We start from the raw sequence: 14058 nt of genomic DNA, 5'->3' as shown, positions 1-14058 counted from the left end.
AGAATAACGTGGTAAAAGTCAATTTTCTTGATTTTCAAGCCAATATATTTTCTTTGTTATTCAAGCCAAAGGGCGGTAAGTTTCCTTTATAGAGGATTCGGACAAGGCGGTTCTAATGGTGTACTTTTTGTTTTGATCTGACTCTTTTTTTAGGAGTTGGGGGGTTTTATATTTCTTAACATTGGAGGTGATCGTCTCTTACTAGGTTGCTAGCTACCGCTGCAACCCGGATAAGAGACGAACCTCAAGCAATCAAGTAGCTAACTAAGTCCAATGTATGCAGTGGTATGTTATTCCAATGATCGTCTTTTAATGTAAACAGCCATGATACTGATGGGAATTACATAATCCCTATTTATGTTTCAGTTAACATGGGCTAGGTGTCGTTCTTTATTGTAAAAATTTTCCTTCCAGGAGACAAAAAGCAAAACTAATTTTAGAATTTTCATGTATTTTTGTTGTTTAAATTAAAAAATTACTATTACTGATTAGGCATCATAAATATTTTTGCAGTTTACATAATAATTTTAGCGATTAAGCCAAAAAAGAAAATTTTGGTTCCAGGAGTTTCGGTTACTATTGAGACAAATAGCTATTATTACTATAGAGTTCATTACCATGAACTGTTTTATTGCTTCAAAATTCAAATATCTTTGAAAAGACTGCAGTATGAAAATACATCAAAAATGCAATTTTTTTGACAAAATTGTTTCTACTTTAAAAAGTATTTTATTTTTAATTACAAAAGTGACAAGATGTTGCAATTGCCTTTAAAATGAGCTATTATACAACTCTCTATGTTTTTCCAGTGCCCAGCTAGCTGAGCAGAAAAAAAAAGCGGAAAGAAAAAAATATCCCGTTTGTGGAGAATAACGTGGTAAAAGTCTATTTTCTTGATATTCAAGCCAATATATTTTCTTTGTTATTCAAGCCAAAGGGCGGTAAGTTTCCTTTATAAAGGATTCGGACAAGGCGGTTCTAATGGTGTACTTTTTGTTTTGATCTGACTCTTTTCTTAGGAGTTGGGGGTTTTATATTTCTTAACATTGGAGGTGATCGTCTCTTACTAGGTTGCTAGCTACCGCTGCAACTCGGACTATAGTGAAGTTGCGTATGCAAGTTAGTATAGGGAAAAGTTCGATCTTTATTATAACTCTAATATAAAGCTACGACATTCATTATTTATCTAGTAGGGTTTCAGACAAGGTAGTTCTAATGATGTACTTTTGTTTTGATCTTACTCTATTTTTAGGAGTTTTGTTATATTTCTTAGCATGGGACTGATCGTCTCTTACTAGGTTGCTAGCTACTGCTGCAACCCAAATTCACATATATATTTATTTATTAGAGGCAGCCTGGCCGAGTGGTCCAAGACACTGGTGTTAGCCACCAGTCTCTTCGGAGGAGTGGGTTCAAATCTTACCGCTGGTATACGATTATGTTTGAAAGACTGCAGTGTGAAAAGACATCAAAAATGCAGTTTTTGGTGGAAAAATTTATTCTCTTTTAGAAATAATTTATTTTAGTTACAAAAGGTTTTTAACCCAATTAATTTCCTTTAAAATGAGCTATTGAACAACCCTCTACGATGTTCCAGTGCCAAGCTATCTGTGGAAAAGAAAAAGAAAAAAGAAAAAGAAAAAAATATCCCGTTTGGGGAGAATAACGTGGTTAAAGTCAATTTTCTTGATTTTCATGCCAATATATTTCCCTTGCTGTTCAAGCCAAGGGACAGAAAGTTTCTTATACAGGGGTTTCGGACAAGGCGGTTCTAATGGTGTACTTTTTAATTTGATCTGACTCCTCTGTTAGGAACTATGGGTTTTTATATTTCTTAACATTGGACGTGATCGTCTCTTACTAGGTTGCTAGCTACCGCTGCAACCCGGATAAAGGTAGAACTCTTTCTAATTGATTACAAACATGAAAAAGCCTACGGCTTTTTCTTCTTTGAAATAGTAAGAGACTAGCCTCAAGCAATCAAATAGCTAACTAAATCAAATGTATGTAATGGGTTTTAATTCCAATGGTCGTCTTTTAATGGAAAATTTTAATATATTTGCCTTAAATATAAATGTACTAGCCTACACTAAAGTTAAGTGGCATATAAAATTTAGTAGAGGCAAGAGGTCGTTCTTTATTATAATACGATTATGTTTGAAAGACTGCAGTGTGAAAAGACATCAAAATGCAGTTTTTGGTGGAAAAATTTATTCTCTTTTAGAAATAATTTATTTTAGTTACTATAGATTTTTAACCCAATTAATTTCCTTTAAAATGAGCTATTGAACAACCCTCTACGATGTTCCAGTGCCAAGCTATCTGTGGAAAAGAAAAAAGAAAAAAAAAAAAAAAAATATCCCGTTTAGGCAGAATGTTGTAGTAGCTGCCACTTTTCTTGATTTTCAAGCCAATATATTTCCCTTGCTGTTCAAGCTAAGGGACAGAAAGTTTTCTATACAGGGGTTTCGGACAAGGCGGTTCTAATGGTGTACTTTTTGTTTTGATCTGACTCCTTTGTTAGGAACTATGGGTTTTTATATTTCTTAACATTGGACGTGATCGTCTCTTACTAGGTTGCTAGCTACCGCTGCAACCCGGATTATATTTCTTAACATTGGACGAGATCGTCTCTTACTAGGTTGCTAGCTACCGCTGCAACCTGGATATGTAATTTTGAATGCTTTTTATGATTCTGGTTAACATTGGACGTGATAGTCTCTTACTAGGTTGATAGCTACCGCTGCTACCCGGATAGCTACCCCTGAAACCCCCGTATATCAGTTACTATGGGCGAGAGATCGTTCTTTACTGTACTTCAGAAACATCGTGTTTTTCTATTCACGTCATAGCTCTAATAAAACTATAACGACATTCATTATTTATCTAGTAGGGTTTCAGACAAGGTGGTTCTAAATATGTACTTTTGTTGATATCTGACTCTATGTTTAGGAGTTCTGGGTTTTTATATTTCTTAGCATTGGACTGATCGTCTCTTGCTAAGTTGCTAGCTACTGCAGCAACCCAGATTCACATATATAGTTATAAGAGGCAACATGGCCGAGTGGCCCAAGCCGCTGGTGTTAGCCACCAGTCTCTTCTTAGGCGTGGGCTCAAATCGTACCACTGGTATACGATTGTGATTTATGTACAAAAATCAAATATCTTTGAAAAGATTGCAGCATGAAAAGACATCAAAAATGTAGTTTTTGGTGGAAAAATTTATTCTCTTTTAGAAATATTTTACGAGAATTTTAGAAATTTAGCTACTAAAGATTTTTAACCTAATTAATTTCCTTTAAAATGAGCTATTGAACAACTCTCTACGATATTCCAGTGCCAAGCTATCTGTGGAAAAGAAAGAAAAAAAGAAAAAAAAATATGCCGTTTGTGGAGAATAACGTAGTTAAAGTCAATTTTCTTGATTTTCAAGCCAATATATTCCCCTTGCTGTTCAAGCCAAATGACAGAAAGTTTCCTATACAGGGGTTTCAGACAAGGCGGTTCTAATGGTGTACTTTTTGTTTTGATCTGACTCCTCTGTTAGGAACTATGGGTTTTTATATTTCTTAACATTGGACGTGATCGTCTCTTACTAGGTTGCTAGCTACCGCTGCAACCCGGAAAATTACAAAAGATTTTTAACCCCGTTAATTTCCTTTAAAATGAGACATTAAACAACTCTCTACGATGTTCCAGTGCCAAGCTATCTGTGGAGTTACTAACCTATACTATAATTAAGTGGCGTATAAAATTTAGTATAGGCAAGAGGTCGTTCTTTATTATAAAATCAACTACGCTGAACGAAATGACTATATCAAAATTTTGATTGGATGTGTTTGGGGGACGGATGGGCGTGGGGGGGGGGGCCTAGGTGCCCTCCAATCACTTTTGACTATTAAAAAGGGTACTAGCCCTTTGAATTTCCAATCGAATGAGCCTGTTTTGAATTTTCTAAGACAACGCCTTCTATAAGAACATTATAGGCCCCCAAGACATAACTTAAAACCCTTGCTCTGAGGGTTGTGGGGGAATATCCTCTTCAAAAACAAATTTTATATCTGGAAATCAACTACGCTGAACAAAATGGCTGTCTCAAAATTTTGATTGGATGTGTTTGGGGGAATGATGGGCGTGGGGGGGGGACTAGTGTCCCTCCAATCACTTTCGACTATTAAAAAGGTAACTAGCCCTTTGAATCAACTACGCTGAACAAAATGGCTATATCAAAATTTTTATTGGATGTATTTTGGGGAATGATGGGCGTGGGGGGCCTAGTTGCCCTCCAATCACTTTCGACTATTTAAAAGGGTACTAGCCCTTTGAATTTCCAATCGAATGAGCCTGATTTGAAGTTTGTACGACAACGCCTTATATAAAAACCTTATATGTCCCCAGGGCATAACTTAAAACTATTGCCCCGAGGGTTGTGGGGGACTGTCCTCTTCAAAAACAAATTTTCTATCTGGAAATCAGCTACGCTGAACAAAATGGCTATCCAAAAATTTTGATCGGATGTATTTGGGGGAATAATGGGCGTGGGTGGGGTAGTTGCCCTCCAATCACTTTCGACTATTAAAAAGGGTACTAGCCCTTTGAATTTCCACTTGAATGAGCCTTTTTTGAAGTTTCTACGACAACGCCTTCTATAAAACACTTATATGCCCTCAGGGCATAATTTAAAACCCTTGCCCCGTGGGTTGTAAGGGAGTGTCCTCCTCAAAAAGATATTTTCTATCTTTAAATAAACTACGCTGAACAAAATGGCCATCTCAAAATTTTGATTGGACGTATTTGGGGGAATGATGGGCGTGGGCGGGGTAGTTGTCCGCCAGTCACTTTTGACTATTAAAAAGGGCACTAGCCACTCCACTTTCTAATCGAATGAGCCCTTTTTGAAGTTTCTGCGACGACTCTTTCGATACGATGTGCCCGGGTATGGAGAAAACACAAAAAAAACAAAAAAAAACAAAAAAAAAACAACACATTGTGCCCACATCGTTCTTTACTTAGGCAGCACTGGCGCGCTGCCTATGATTTAGCTACCAAAGGTCTAAAGTAGTTTGATATTTGTTGAATTCTGTTTCCACATCGTTCCAAGCACTCATCCTTCTGAATATTTTAGCACGACGTCATAGATACCAAAAAGCTCCTTTTCCGGTTTTTCCTCTTCATAATTTTGCACGAAGTCAAAGATACCATAAAGCTTCTCTTCAAGTTACTATTAAATTTTTTAATTTCAATATCTCGGGTGGCCAAGTGGCTGCGATGTATTTCGGGGGGCCGGCGACGTGGATAGGTCGTTCTAAGAGCTTGAGTCTTGGGATCAATACCCACACCCGACATTTTTTTTATTAAACCTCTAAATTTTGTATCATTTTATTTTGACGACTATGACGTCCGTCATCAAACTGTACAAGATTACGAATATATCTGTACAGCAAGAGGAAAAGGTATGGGGGAAATGTATGAAGAAATGATGAACAAAAATAAAACAAAAGGAAAGCTGCAGTAAGAGAATATGCAAAAACGAGTGTAACCCCGGATTTCAAATGAAAAAACGCAAAACGAAATTTTCGGTGGTATACAAGATACAGCTTCTAACTGTCTAGCTGTCTCAATTATATTAACAGAAGATTTCGTTTCGCGTTGGTTTTAACCCCTTTTCCTATGCTCACTGAATATTTTGATTTTTAGGTATCAATCAATTTGATACAGAGACGGTAGTAAAAACAACTACCGTTTTACTATAAAAACGGAAGTAAGAAAACGGCAACCCTTTTTATTTTATTTTTTCTTTTTTTAAAAAAAAAAAAAAAAAACAGGAAAGAAAACGGTTAAAAAAATCAGAAAAGGTGCCAACGCCTATTAATTACTACCTACAGCTGCAACCCAGATATGGGACGTGATCGTCTCTTATTAGGTTTCTTGCTACCACTGCAACCCGGATACAAGCTTACACTACAGTTAAGTTGCCTATAAAAGTTAGTACAGGTAAGAGTTCGTTCCTTATTATTGTCTCTTACTAGGTTGCTAGCTACCGCTGCAACCTGGATATCTTTACCATATCGTAACAATTTGTTTTATTATAATAATTAATTTAGTTAATTACAAAAGGTTTCTATATACGGCAGTTTTGTTTAAAATGAGCCATTACACAGCTCTTTATTATGACCACAAACTGTTTGATTTAATACTTAAGTTACTATGGGTTCAGTTCGTTCCTTATTGTAATTTCAGTTAACATGGGCAAGGTGTCGTTCTTTATTGTAATTTATGAGAGGCAGCCTGGCCGAGTGGTCCAAGGCACTGGTGTTAGCCACCAGTCTCTTCAGAGGCGTGGGTTCAATTCTTACCGCTGGTATACGATTATGTTTGAAAGACTGCAGTGTGAAAAGACATCAAAATGCAGTTTTTGGTGGAAAAATTTATTCTCTTTTAGAAATAATTTATTTTAGTTACTATAGATTTTTAACCCAATTAATTTCCTTTAAAATGAGCTATTGAACAACCCTCTACGATGTTCCAGTGCCAAGCTATCTCTGGATACAAAAGAAAAAAAAAAGAAAAAAAGAAAAAATATCCCGTTTAGGCAGAATGTTGTAGTAGCTGCCACTTTTCTTGATTTTCAAGCCAATATATTTCCCTTGCTGTTCAAGCCAAGGGACAGAAATTTTACTATGCAGGGGTTTCGGACAAGGCGGTTCTAATGGTGTACTTTTTGTTTTGATCTGACTCTTTTTTTTAAGAACTATGGGTTTTTATATTTCTTAACATTGGACGTGATCGTCTCTTACTAGGTTGCTAGCTACCGCTGCACCCCGGATTATATTTCTTAACATTGGAAGTGATCGTCTCTTACTAGGTTGCTAGCTACCGCTGCAACCCGGATTAGTATAGGGAAGAGTTCGATCTTTATTATAACAATTTTTTTGAAAAAATTGATTCTACTTTAAAAAGTATTTTATTTTTAATTACAAAAGTGACTAGATGTTGCAATTGCCTTTAACATGAGCTATTATACAACTCTCTACGATTTTCCAGTGCCCAGCTAGCTGAGCATGAAAAAAAGCGGAAAGAAAAAAATATCCCGTTTGTGGAGAATAACGTGGTAAAAGTCTATTTTCTTGATTTTCAAGCCAATATATTTTCTTTGTTATTCAAGCCAAAGGGCGGTAAGTTTTCTTTATAGAGGATTCGGACAAGGTGGTTCTAATGGTGTACTTTTTGTTTTGATCTGACTCTTTTTTTAGGAGTTGGGGGGTATTATATTTCTTAACATTGGAGGTGATCGTCTCTTACTAGGTTGCTAGCTACCGCTGCAACCCGGATCTTCAAATGATCGTCCTTTAATGTAATTTCATGCTATATTATTACAAACAGGAAAAAACCTATGGCTTTTTCTTCTTTGAAATAGTAAGAGACGAGCCTCAAGCAATCAAGTAGCTAACTAAGTCCAATGTATGCAGTGGTATGTTATTCCAATGATCGTCTTTTAATGTGAACAGCCATGATACTGATGGGAATTACATAATCCCTATTTATGTTTCAGTTAACATGGGCTAGGTGTCGTTCTTTATTGTAAAATTTTTCTTCCAGGAGACAAAAAGCAAAACTAATTTTAGAATTTTCATGTATTTTTGTTGTTTAAATTAAAAAATTACTATTATTGATTAGGCATCATAAATATTTTTGCAGTTTACATAATAATTTTAGCGATTAAGCCAAAAAAGAAAATTTTGGTTCCAGGAGTTTCGGTTACTATTGAGACAAGTAGCTATTATTACTATAGAGTTCATTACCATGAACTGTTTTATTGCTTCAAAATTCAAATATCTTTGAAAAGACTGCAGTATGAAAATACATCAAAAAGGCAATTTTTTTGACAAAATTGATTCTACTTTAAAAAGTATTTTATTTTTAATTACAAAAGTGACTAGATGTTGCAATTACCTTTAAAATGAGCTATTATACAACTCTCTATGATTTTCCAGTGCCCAGCTAGCTGAGCAGAAAAAACAAGCGGAAAGAAAAAAATATCCCGTTTGTGGAGAATAACGTGGTAAAAGTGTATTTTCTTGATTTTCAAGCCAATATATTTTCTTTGATATTCAAGCCAAAGGGCGGTAAGTTTCCTTTATAGAGGATTTGGACAAGGCGGTTCTAATGGTGTACTTTTTGTTTTGATCTGACTCTTTTTTTAAGGAGTGGGGGGGTTTTATATTTCTTAACATTGGAGGTGATCGTCTCTTACTAGGTTGCTAGCTACCGCTGCAACCCGGATGTTCTTTAATGTAAAAATTCGATGATCGAGCCTTTATGTAACCCGGATTAAAAAATTATTATCATATCTTATATGTAACTTTTATTTTATAAGTCTTCGATAGTCTAATGGTAAGTATGCGCACTTGTTACCTGGGAGAAGGGGGTTCGATTCCCCGTCGGGGAGAACTTTTAATATGTTGAATTAAAAGAACTATCTTTTCAATTTAAAATTTTAAAAAGAAACTTGTTTATTTACATTCTAGCTAAAATAATGAAGATAATATGAATGAACCACTGTGTTTAGTTTCTTTGGACTTGAGTTCGTTTTTTAACTATAAATACAAACAGGAAAAAGCCTAAGGCTTTTTCTTCTTTTAAATAGTAAGAGACGAAATTCAAACAATCAAGTAGCTAACTAAGTCCAATGTATGGAATCGTTTGTTATTTTAGTGATCGTCTTTTAATGTATTATTTTATTTTTAAATAAAAAATTGACTAGATGTAGCAATTTACTTTAAAATGAGCTATTATACAGCTCTCTATGATTTTCCAGTGCCCAGCTAGCTGAGCAGAAAAAAAAGCGGAAAGAAAAAAATATCCCGTTTGTGGAGAATAACGTGGTAAAAGTCAATTTTCTTGATTTTCAAGCCAATATATTTTCTTTGTTATTCAAGCCAAAGGGCGGTAAGTTTCCTTTATAGAGGATTCGGACAAGGCGGTTCTAATGGTGTACTTTTTGTTTTGATCTGACTCTTTTTTTAGGAGTTGGGGGGTTTTATATTTCTTGACATTGGAGGTGATCGTCTCTTACTAGGTTGCTAGCTACCGCTGCAACCCGGATCAAGAATGAGAGAATTTACATCTGTGTCGCTCTTAAGTAGTAATTATGACGTCACGGCGTAATGATTTTATGGACGTCAAGGCGCAATGATATTATTTCATGACGTCATCAGAAACAACAATATAATTTCGTGTTTTTCTATTCACGTCATAGCTCTAATATAAAGCTACGACATTCATTATTTATCTAGTAGGGTTTCAGACAAGGTAGTTCTAATGATGTACTTTTGTTTTGATCTTACTCTATTTTTAGGAGTTTTGTTATATTTCTTAGCATGGGACTGATCGTCTCTTACTAGGTTGCTAGCTACTGCTGCAACCCAAATTCACATATATATTTATTTATGAGAGGCAGCCTGGCCGAGTGGTCCAAGACACTGGTGTTAGCCACCAGTCTCTTCGGAGGCGTGGGTTCAAATCTTACCGCTGGTATACGATTATGTTTGAAAGACTGCAGTGTGAAAAGACATCAAAAATGCAGTTTTTGGTGGAAAAATTTATTCTCTTTTAGAAATAATTTATTTTAGTTACTATAGATTTTTAACCCAATTAATTTCCTTTAAAATGAGCTATTGAACAACCCTCTACGATGTTCCAGTGCCAAGCTATCTGTGGAAAAGAAAAAAAAAGAAAAGAGAAAAAAATATCCTGTTTGGGGAGAATAACGTGGTTAAAGTCAATTTTCTTGATTTTCAAGCCAATATATTTCCCTCGCTGTTCAAGCCAAGGGACAGAAAGTTTCCTATACAGGGGTTTCGGACAAGGCGGTTCTAATGGTGTACTTTTTGTTTTGATCTGACTCCTTTGTTAGGAACTATGGGTTTTTATATTTCTTAACATTGGACGTGATCGTCTCTTACTAGGTTGCGATCTATCGCTGCAACCCGGAAAAAACACACATTGTGCCCACATCGTTCTTTACTCAGGCAGTGCTAGCGCGCTGCCTATGATAATAAACTGATTACACACAGGAAAAAGCCTACGGCTTTTTCTTCTTTTAAATAGTAAGAGACGAGTCTCAAATAATCAAGTAGCTAGCTAATTCCAAAGGTATGCAATTTTCGTTATTCCAATGATCGTTTTTTATTGTAACTAGGTTTCAGCCATCTCTACAGCCATGATACTATTGGAAATTACATAATCCCTATTTATGTTTTAGTTAACATGGGCAAGGTGTCGTTCTTTATTGTATTTTAGTAGCAATCCTTACGCGTGCTCGAGCTTTATTGCGTTTGGTGGCATTTTTATATCTTTTAAATAATATTTTCTGATATTTCAGGATGTTAGCTTTATTTTTTGTGTAGTAAAGTTTTCTATTAGTAGAAATTTGGATTGTTCTATTTTGATATTGTTTTTGGTTATTCTTTCTTTTTTTCCACTCGCGTGAGACCATATTTTTTCAAGGTTTAAAATTATTAAGCACACAAAATCCCGTGTCGAGTATCTAAAACCTAGCATAAAACAAAACTAATTTTAAAATTTTCAGGTATTTATCTTGTTTGAATTACAAAATTAGTATTATTGGTTAGACACCATAAATATTTTTGCAGTTTACATAATAAGTTTAGTGATTCTGGACTGAAAACTAAAATAATTGCAATTATGAGACAATAATATGGAGATATGTACTTTACGGGTTACAAACCAAAAAAAGTTTGGTTCCAGGATACAATAATAAATTTGAACTGAGATGAAAAAAAAATTTCTTCCAGGAGACAAAAAGCAAAACTAATTTTAGAATTTTCATGTATTTTTGTTGTTTAAATTAAAAAATTACTATTACTGATTAGGCATCATAAATATTTTTGCAGTTTACATAATAATTTTAGCGATTAAGCCAAAAAAGAAAATTTTGGTTCCAGGAGTTTCGGTTACTATTGAGACAAGTAGCTATTATTACTATAGAGTTCATTACATGGACTGTTTTATTGCTTCAAAATTCAAATATCTTTGAAAAGACTGCAGTATGAAAATACATCAAAAATGCAATTTTTTTGACAAAATTGATTCTACTTTAAAAAGTATTTTATTTTTAAATACAAAAGTGACTAGATGTTGCAATTTCCTTTAAAATGAGCTATTATACAGCTCTCTATGATTTTCCAGTGCCCAGCTAGCTGAGCAGAAAAAAAAAGCGGAAAGAAAAAATATCCCGTTTGTGGAGAATAACGTGGTAAAAGTCAATTTTCTTGATTTTCAAGCCAATATATTTTCTTTGTTATTCAAGCCAAAGGGCGGTAAGTTTCCTTTATAGAGGATTCGGACAAGGCGGTTCTAATGGTGTACTTTTTGTTTTGATCTGACTCTTTTTTTAGGAGTTGGGGGGTTTTATATTTCTTGACATTGGAGGTGATCGTCTCTTACTAGGTTGCTAGCTACTTATAACACACAGTGTACATGAGGCGCACCTCGTTTCTGATACTCGATACGCCAGAAATGATCCTTAATTTTACCAAACAAAGGATTTGTCTTTGAACAAATCAGCTCATTAAATATAGGTGTCCATTTCTTGTCAAAGTGCATGGAAACTGCAATTGGATCTAGACACGTCAACTCTGCTGGGGTCATTTTTGCCACACCAGGTAAGATCTTATGGACAGTCCGTAAATAGTCAATAAATTCAGGAGAGTACCACTCAGCACATGAAACTGTCAAAAACAAAGTCGGTGGACCCAATTGCTCAATCATTGACTTTACTTTATAGGAAAGAGATTGAAAATACTGCTGAGATCCTCTGATTTTTGATTGAACAGAAAACAAAGTCGCTTCCATCTCTCCATCACGGGAATGAAGCCTGTCTATAAATTGACGAGCATTTTGATTTGGTTTCACAGTCCGCAACATATGACCAACGCTATTACACATGTAAGAGAATTCTTGCAATTGGAAGCTGTGAAAAAGAAACTGTTTGTCAAGACGAAACTTAGTATGTCTGCTAAGAAGCCTTGATTTAAAATATTCTGCATTCCTAATCCGAAATGGTCTTGCCTTGTCACGCAAGCCATATTTGCCTTTCGGGAAAAGATTTGGAAACACTTTTAGATCAAGTTCTTCCTGAAATAAGTCTTCGCTCTCACCTTTTAGTTTCTTGATTTGAAATTGGTCAGTACCAAGATCTTTCATTTGCTTAAAATCTTCAATGAAGTCTTTTGGAACCGCTGAATTGAGAGGCTGGACAGAAAAATGTTCAACCAATGTAGATTTTGCACTTTCTGTCAGTTTCTGAAGGATTGCAGCTTCCGGTATTTCAGGTAAATTATCAACACCAACCGCTTTTTCAGCAAGACGGGCTTCAAGTATTTTTTTTAAATCTTCTAGGGTGTATGCATGTATTGTTTTATAGAGACTGTTGTTCTCTCTTAACCACAACAGTGCTTCATGGACTTTTCTCAGATCTATTAGTGCAGTCCAAACATTCTTGTTGTAAGTAGGCTGACCATTGACAATGACTACAAAACTATCAATGTTAAGAAGTTTTTCAGGCTGAATATCTGCATTTGCTTGCACATCAACAGGTAGATATACTATTCTCCCCTTAAGAGCGTCAACAAGTTCTGTTCTAGGTCTCTTCAATGCAGTTACTTGTCCTAATCTGACGATCGTAAGACAAGGCATTACAAATCGAATCATTGCCATTTCAAAATTATTTAAACACTTTATACATTCCGGTGTACAGTCTATATGAAGGTTATTTAATACTGATCGGACATTCTCCTGACTTTTCAACATTTTCCCAGCACAGTAATCACAGACAAAGAATGAATCTATGACATCCTCTTTCCAACCTGTACATTGAATTAGTTCTTCTCTGTCATCTTTGGGTATGTCCTGTTGTAGGTGTTCTAAAATCGTGGCCATCATTACATCAAAACCTTTCTTATTTGAAAGGGATCTTAGACTCTTCAATTGGTATTTTGTCTTTATCTGCTCACAACTGTCACAATGCATTGTGGGGTATACATCCCTAATGTTAGCTACCTTATCAAGGCTCTCACCAAATAATTTTATTATTGTATTTTCATCCACAGAAACTCTAATATTGCTATCACCGTAAATGAAGTCTTGACTATTATTACGACAGAGTCTACTTGACACTTCTTCTATGTAATGACTTAGTTCCTTGTACGAGCCCTCGACTTTTAGTAGATTAATATGTTGTATAATCTTACATTTTGATACTGCCTTATATACGCTATTAATGAAACAGTTCAAGACAGGAAAATGTGGAGCTAGTGCCCTTAGAGAACGCAAATAGCTCTGACATCCCTCATTTGGGCTACAGTATAACGAATGCCCATGCTTGTTTGTGTCCCTGTAATTGATTTCACAATAATCCAAGCCGCCAAGGTAGAAATTAACCACTTTGTCAGTTGAAAATTTTAATGCTATATTGTTTTCAAGGATATCAAAAAGAATTTGACATAATTCAATATCCGTCGGATAGAGCTTGCGGATATCAGGGTGACATTGCCAAGTATTCTGCTGCCCAATTTTTGGTTTTGAATGTTTACTCAGATTGTTATAGGTGACTTCAGCCATCATAATTTCCTTGTCAGATCTAGTTTTAGAGCATTTTTCAATAGTTGTCTCGTACTTTTCAGGACAGTTTGTTCTACTACACAGAGAATTTTTTGCCAAATATTCAGTAGAACTAAACGAACTGTTTAAAACACAGTTAGAAATGCTTTTTTCTTGAGTCGGTGTTCCAGGAATTTGTTCTAAATCATTAGTCTTACAAACACATTTACTAATAACCCTAACAGGCTCGTTTTCGCCATAATTGAAAAACATTGCTTTTCCTTCGCTGTTGATAGGTATGCTTGTATATATATTTTTATTGCTGCTACATAAACTGCAATTGCTCCTTCCAAAATTAATATACGAATTTTCTAAGAAGTACGCCTCCGTATATTCACTGTGTTGTCGAACATTTTCCATTGCATCTATAAACTG

The sequence above is a fragment of the Artemia sp. Qi Xiang Cuo genome, chromosome 4, assembly GCF_049724085.1.
Source record: "Artemia sp. Qi Xiang Cuo chromosome 4, ASM4972408v1, whole genome shotgun sequence".
NCBI classification, from domain to species: domain Eukaryota; kingdom Metazoa; phylum Arthropoda; class Branchiopoda; order Anostraca; family Artemiidae; genus Artemia; species Artemia sp. Qi Xiang Cuo.
The sequence above is the reverse complement of the archived record's forward strand: the minus strand, read 5'-3'. Positions refer to the sequence as shown.